Source organism: Portunus trituberculatus, chromosome 6 (genome assembly GCF_017591435.1).
Source record: "Portunus trituberculatus isolate SZX2019 chromosome 6, ASM1759143v1, whole genome shotgun sequence".
In the NCBI taxonomy this organism is placed as follows: Eukaryota; Metazoa; Arthropoda; class Malacostraca; order Decapoda; family Portunidae; genus Portunus; species Portunus trituberculatus.
The window spans coordinates 485,661-493,160 of record NC_059260.1 but is presented as its reverse complement, the minus strand read 5'-3'; the positions used below and the strand labels follow the sequence as shown (position 1 = coordinate 493,160).

The 7,500-nt window shown below is 53.0% G+C and overlaps 1 pseudogene; it reads right to left on the bottom strand.

Annotated features, from left to right (window-relative positions):
* The window catches only part of LOC123516835, a 96,237-nt pseudogene that overhangs the window by 9,260 nt on the left and 79,477 nt on the right, over positions 1 to 7,500 (bottom strand).

Here is a 7,500-nt window from a genome sequence, read left to right as displayed (position 1 = left end):
ACACCACAACACCACCACCACCACCACAACCACACACCACAACACCACCACCACACAACACCACAACACACACCACATAACACCACAACCCCACAAAACCACCAACACCACAACCACACACCACCACCAACACCACACACCTGAGACTCCACATGCAGGTGTATCGTGTGCCAGGTGTGTGTTTTCAGAGTCACGTTCACCTCCACCTTGAGGGGTCCACGCCCCCCGTCCACCACCACCTGCGGGCGCCCCCCCACCACCTGCAAGACCAAGAGGGAGGCGGGGGGGTATCGGAGGGGAGAGGGGGGCGAGAGGGGGCCGGAGTATAGAAGGAGGGCGTCAGGGAGGAGGGGGAGAAGGCGGAGGGAGACGGTGGTGGGCAGGCAGGGGGCGGGAGGAGGTACCCATGCCCACCCACGCCCATGGAACGATCTGGAGAGGATTTTGCAGCGCCCCCCCGAAGACCCCAAGGGGCACACACATCTGGGGGAAGAGGAGGAGGAGGAGGAGGAGGAGGAGGAAGGCGATAAAAGAAGATGATAATTAAAGAGAAAGATGAGAAGAAGGAGGAGGAGGAGGAGGAGGAGGAGGAGGAGGAGGAGAAGGAAGAGGAGGAGGAGGAGGAGGAGGAGGATAAGAGGAGAAAGATGATAAGTACAGAAAGAAAGATGAGGAGGAGGAGGAAGAGGGGGAGGAGGAGGAGGAGAAACAAAGAAGGAAAAGGAGAAAGATGATAATTACAAAGAGAAAGACGAGAAGGAGGAGGAGGAGGAGGAGGAGGAGGAGGAGGAGGAGGAGGAGGAGGAGGAGGAGGAGGAGGAGTTGAATTAAATACACCATTAACAATACACTAAATACTAAACTCTCTCTCTCTCTCTCTCTCTCTCTCTCTCTCTCTCTCTCTCTCTCTTCTCTTTATTTCTCTTTCCTCTTCATTCTCTTCCCTTTACATTCCCATACCTTCTCTCTCTCTCTCTCTCTCTCTCTCTCTCTCTCTCTCTCTCTCTCTCTCTCTCTCCTCTTGCCCATGAAACACCTTCCCCCGTTTAGACAGGAGTTGGGGGTGCAGGAGTCCCCCTCGAGGCGGTGGGGGTCGCGCGGGGGGCAGGGAGAGGCGTGACTCAGGCGGGGGGTCACCAGGGAGGTCACGTTTGTATCCACCACCTGCGGATCATGGGAGGTCACGAGGTCAAAGGTCACGAGGTCAAAGGTCAAGTAATGTTTATCTTATATGTGGGAGAGAGAGAGAGAGAGAGAGAGAGAGAGAGAGAGAGAGAGAGAGAGAGAGAGAGAGAGAGAGAGAGAGAGAGAGAGAAGAAGAAAAGATAACTCACAATAAGAAAGAAAGAAAGAGAAAACAATAAATAAAAGAAAATATGGAAAAAGAAAACGGAAATATGAATGAACGAATGAATGAAAGAGGGGAGAGAGTGAGGGGAGAGAGTGAGGGGAGAGAGTGAGAGGGAAACAGTGAGAGGGAAAGAGTGAGGGGAAAGAGTGAGGGGAGAGTGAGGGGTAGAGGGGAGAGAGTGAAGGGGTACATTGAGGGGAGAGAGTGAGGGGAGAGAATGAGGGGAAAGAGTAAAAGGAGAGAGTGAGGAGAGAGAGTGAGAGGGAAAGAGTGACAGGGAAACAGTGAGGGGAGAGAGTGAGGGGAGAGAGTGAGAGTAGAGAGTGAGGGGAGAGAGTGAGGGGACTTACCTGGAGGGGCAGCACCATGGAGGCGAGAGATGGGGGGTGCAGGGGAGCCGTGGAGGGGGAGGAGGGGGCGGCGTCCCCCACCAAAACCCTCAGATTCATCACTCTTTCTAGCTATTGGAGAGAGAGAGAGAGAGAGAGAGAGAGAGAGAGAGAGAGAGAGAGAGAGAGAGAGAGAGAGAGAGAGACATTATTATTGTTGTTGTTATTGGTGTTATTCATATTGTAGTAGTAGTAGTAGTAGTAGTAGTAGTAGTAGTAGTAGTAGTAGTAGTAGTAGTAGGAAGAGGAGAGAGGAGGAGGAGGAGGAGGAGGAGGAGGAGGAGGAGGAGGAGAAGAAGAAGAAGAAGAAGAAGAAGAAGAAGAAGAAGAAGAAGAAGAAGAAGAAGAAGAAGAAGAAGAAGAAGAGAAGAGAGAAGAAGAAGAAGAAGAAAAGAAGAAGAAGAGAAGAGGAATTATTAGGAAGAAGAGATGAGAAGTAGTAGCAGTAGTAGTAGAAGTAGCAGTAGCAGTAGCAATAGTAGTAATAGTAGTAGCAGCAGGAATAGTAGCAGCAGTAGTAGCAGCAGTAGCAATAGTAGTAATAGTAGTAGCAGCAGGAATAGTAGCAGCAGTAGTAGCAGCAGTAGCAGTAGCAATAGTAGTAGTAGTAGTAGTAGTAGTAGTAGTAGTAGTAGCAGTAGTAGTAGTAGTAGTACCTGATCCTGGTTCATTGACAACAGCCCACGCAGTTTGACAGGATTCATGAAGGTTCCTTGGCGCGCGTCCTTCACACACACCCACACCCATGACACAGGGATGGGCGGGCCTTCGAGGGGCTCGCGGGCGTGTGGAGCGGGCGTGGGCGTGGGCGGGCTGCCGTATACGCTGACGATAAGAACTTGTAGGTTCGCGCCGCCCACTACCTCCCTAACGGCCTCTGACAGAGTGCCCAGGCCGCCTCCCCCTGCCTGATGAGAGAGAGAGAGAGAGAGAGAGAGAGAGAGAGACACATAACAAAAACCTTAAATACATAATAATACAATTTATCTCACCTGTCTGTCTGTCTATCTGTGTGTCTGTCTGTCTGTATGTATATATACGTGCGTGTGTATGCGTGTGTGTGTGTGCGTGTGTTTACCTTTGGGGTCCAGGCGGCTGTGAGAGCTTGGGGGGAGATGGGGGAGAGAGTGAGAGGCACGGCACTGGCCAAGCTCTCAGGGGACAAATGCGTGACTTCCACTGTCACGTTGGCGCTCACGTCACGCTGCGCCCACACACGATCACTCGCCAGGAAGTGAAGCTCATACCTGGGAGAGGCGGGGAGAGGCGGGGAGAGGTAGGGAGAGGTAGGGAGAGGTTGGAAGAGGTTGGAAGAGGTAGGGAGAGGCAGGGAGAGGTTGGGAGAGGCAGGGAGAGGTAGGGAAAGGTAGGGAGAGAGGGAGGGAGAGACAGGGAGAAAGGGCCAGGCAGGGAGAGAAAGGGGAGAGGTAGGGAGAGGCAGGGAGAGTGAGAGTGAGTGTGTAAGTGACATTTAAGATGTTTAAAATAATGGATTTTAAGAAGAGAGAGAGAGAGAGAGAGAGAGAGAGAGAGAGAGAGAGAGAGAGAGAGAGAGAGAGAGAGAGAGAGAGAGTAACATTTCGATCTACACAACCTCTCACCACTCACACACTCAACGCAACCCTCTCATTTCAAACCCTCCCTCCCTCACTCTCCCTCCCTCTCCCAACCCCTCACCTCCCCTCACATCCCCTCTCCCTCTCCCAACCTCTCCCTCACTCTCACATCCCCTCATCTCCCCTCACATCCCTCCCAACCCCTCACCTCCCTCTCCCAGCCTCTCACATCCCCTCCTTACCCCTCCCAACCCCTCACCTCCCCTCTCCTCACTCTCACACCCCTCACATTCCCTCCTAAACCCTCCCAACCCCTCATCTCCCCTCACCTCCCTCTCCCAGCCCCTCCCAGCCCCTCACCTCCTCTCCCTGAGCTGTGACGACCCGAACAGCTCCCCCGTGTCTTCCTGCAGGGTGAAGAGTGGGTGGGGGGGTCCCGCCCACTGGAAAGTCTTGTCCTGGAGGTCCCAATCGTCAGGGTCCTCTACGTACACACGCCCCAATGCCACCTCCGCGCCGCCGCCCTGGGTGTGTGGTGGTGGTGGTGGTGGTGGTGGTGGTGGTTGTGGTGGTGGTTAGGAAGATATGGAAGAGGAGGAGGAGGAGGAGGAGGAGAGGAGGAGGAGGATTAAAAAGATTATGAGAAGAAGAAATAGAATAGAGAGAGAGAGAGAGAGAGAGAGAGACGAAGAAATACATAAAAACATCCTTTCCCCTCACTCTCCTCTTACTTACTGACCCCTCTCTCTCTCCCCTCACTCTCCACTCATTCCCCCTCCCCCATTCTCCCCTCACCCCTCTCCCCTTATTCTCCACTAGTTTCCTCTCCCCTCTCTCCACTCATCCACCCCTTGCCCCTTACTCTTCCCCTCACTCACTACTCTTTGCCCCTCACCCGTCTCCCCTCACCCCTCTCCCCTCATCCCTCTCCCTTTGCTGTCCACTCATTCACTTCTCCCTTTCCCCTTACTCATCACTCATCCCCTCTCCCCTCATCCTCTCCCTTCTCCCCTCACTCTTCCTTTCTCTCCCCTCAGTCTCCCCTTCTCTCCTCTTAGTCTTCCCTCACTCTCTCCCTTCACTCACTTCATCTCTGCCCTCTCTCTCCTCTTAGTCTCCCCTCACTCACCCCTCACTTTCCCCTTTTCCCCTCACTCGCCCTTCACTTCCCCGTTTTTCCCCTCACTTTCCCCCTTTTTCCCCTCACTTTCCCCCTGTTTTCCCTCACACTTTCCCTCTTTTCCCTCACTTTCCCTCTTTTCCCTCACTTTCCCCTTTTTCCCCTCACTTTACCCCTTTTCCCCTCACACCCCCTCACTCACCCCTCACTTTCCCCTTTCTTCCTCTCACTCACCCCATTTTTCCCCTCACTTTCTCCTTTTTCCCCTCACTTTCCCCTCACTTTCCCCTCACTCACCTGCACCTTCCAGACAGTGACCACCTTGCTTCCTGGTTTCATGGGGTTGTCATTAACATCCCCCACCACCACAGTGACGGGGTAGGAGGCGGCGCGCCCCCCCCCGTCACCCACCACCACCTCCACCGCCACCTCCGCCCGCTCCTCTCGGTCCAGCGCCACCCGCGTCCACACCTCGGCCCCGCCACGCCCGCTGTCCAGGTCTGTGTGTGTGTGTGTGTGGGTGTGTGTGGGTCAAAATGGGTTAGAATGGGTTAAAATCTCTCTCTCTCTCTCTCTCTCTCTCTCTCTCTCTCTCTCTCTCTCTCTCTCTCATCTACCTTTCCTCTCTTTCAATACCACAAAATCTCTTATAAAAACTACATTATCTTAACTCTCTCTCTCTCTCTCTCTCTCTCTCTCTCTCTCTCTCTCTCTCTCTCTCTCTCTCTCTCTCTTCTCTCTCAATACCACAAAATCTCTTATAAAACTACATTATCTCTCTCTCTCTCTCTCTCTCTCTCTCTCTCTCTCTCTCCTCTTCCTTTCCTCTCCTTGAGCGCCACAGCCTCCCTCACGAAGGATGGATTGGAGGAAGATAGAGAGAAAGAGAAGGGTGGGCCGTGACCTAACTGCCAGAGATCATCGTCAGTAGCCCTCAGCACCCCCAGGAGGGACGGGGGGGCGCCTTCCCTCACGTACAGCCTCGTGGGGGGCAGGAGACGTGGGGGGCAGTCGTTCACATCTTCCACAGTGATTGTCAAAGTGGATGTGGAGGATAAAGGTGGATTTCCAGAGTCCTTTGCTATTATCCTGGCCACCCCCACCGCCCCCCCAGCCGCCTCTCTATCCAGCCCCCTCCACAGTCTCACCCCCCCGCCAGGATCCACTCGAAGGGCGCCCCAACCACCTTGCACCTTGTAGGATATCGCTTGCTGGCCGCCCTAAGGTTGGAGGGGTGGAGGAGGGGTGGGGAGGGGAAATGAGGGGAAATGAGGGTTAGTTTGGGGTAGTGGAGGGGAATTTGAGGGTTTTGTGGTGGTGGTGGGTTGTGGTGGTGGTGGTGGTGGTGGTGGTGGTGGTGGTGGTGGTGGTTTTGTGAGGAGTGAAGTCTGTCTGTCTGTCTCTCTCTCTCTCTCTCTCTCTCTCTCTTTTATAATTTTTCCGTCTTTCTTATCAAGTTTGTGTGTTATTTGTGTGTTTTGATATTCTCTCTCTCTCTCTCTCTCTCTCTCTCTCTCTCTCTCTCTCTCTCTCTCTCTCTCTCTCTCTCTCTCTCTCTCTCTCTTCTCTCTCTCACTCTTCAGTAACTTTCTCACTTTCAGTAACTCAACTCTCTCTCTCTCTCTCTCTCTCTCTCTCTCTCTCTCTCTCTCTCTCTCTCTCTCTCTCTCTCTCTCTCTCTCTCTCTCTCTCTCTCTCTCTCTCTCTCTCTCTCTCACTCTCTTTCCTTGTTTTTATCTCACTTTCAGTAACATCAACCACATAACCCTCTCTCTCTCTCTCTCTCTCTCTCTCTCTCTCTCTCTCTTTCTCATCTTTTCTCTTTACTCTCTCTCTCTCTCTCTCTCTCTCTCTCTCTCTCTCTCTCTCTCTCTCTCTCTCTCTCTCTCTCACCTGGTCTGGGTCGGTGGCAGGGAGGGAGGTGAGCAGCGTGCCTGGTGACGCGTCCTCCCTCACCGTGACGTGGGCGTGTGGGCGTGAAAACCGAGGGGCGTTGTCATTTAAGTCTCTCAATCGCACCTCCACCCATGCTGTGTCCGTGTGGCGCGCGTCCCCCCACCCCCCACGCCCCTGAGGGAAGTGAGGGGAAATTGAAGGGTTAAAAGGAGTGTGTGAGGGGAAAATTGACGGGTATTGAGTGGGGTGTGAGGGGAAGTGAGGGGAATATGAGGGGAAGTGATGGGGGAGTGATGGGGAGTGAGGGAAGTGATGGGGAGTGAGGGGAAGTGAGGGGAGTGAGGGGAGTGATGGGAAGTGAGGGAAGTGATGGGGAGTGAGGGGTGAGGGGAGTGAGGGGAAGTGATGGGGAGTGAGGGGAAGTGAGGGGAATGAGGGGAAATGAGGGGAATATAAGGAGAAAGGGGAATACAAGGGGAAATGAGGGAAAATGAGGGGAAAAATAGGACAATGGAGGAAACAAGGGGAAATGAGGGGCAACGAGGGGAAAGTGAGGGGAAACAAGGGGAAAATGAGGGGAAATGATGGGGAAATGAGAGAAAATAAGTGGAAATGAGGGGAAAACAAGGGGAAATGAGGGGAAAACAAGGGAAAATGAGGGGAAACACAAGGGAAAATACAAGGGAGGGTCTGAGCATGCTAGTTTAGTTGAGTTTACCTTAAAATTACTCCGTTTTCTGTGTCAATAGAAAATGAGTTATTTTTATGGAGGACAATGTTATTTTATTCCAAAACTCCATTGAATTATTTTTCCAGAGGTAAACAAATTAGTAAACAAGAAGGAGGAGAGAGAGAGAGAGAGAGAGAGAGAGAGAGAGAGAGAGAGAGAGAGAGAGAGAGAGAGAGAGAGAGAGAAACCCACACATTTTACTTACAAGAATAAAAAAGAGAGAGAGAGAGAGAGAGAGAGAGAGAGAGAGAGACACGCCCACACCTACTCACTCTATCTGTCACTTGAACCATGAATCTGAAGCCGCCCCTCTGCGCCTCGTCTTCGTAGTCTAGCGTGGTGAGGGCGTGAAGGTGTCCAGCCACGCCCACGGTCCGCACCCCGAAGTGACGCCACCCCCACCCACTCCCCTCCACCACCTGCCGCAGCGGTGGTGGTGGTGGTGGTGGTGGTGATGG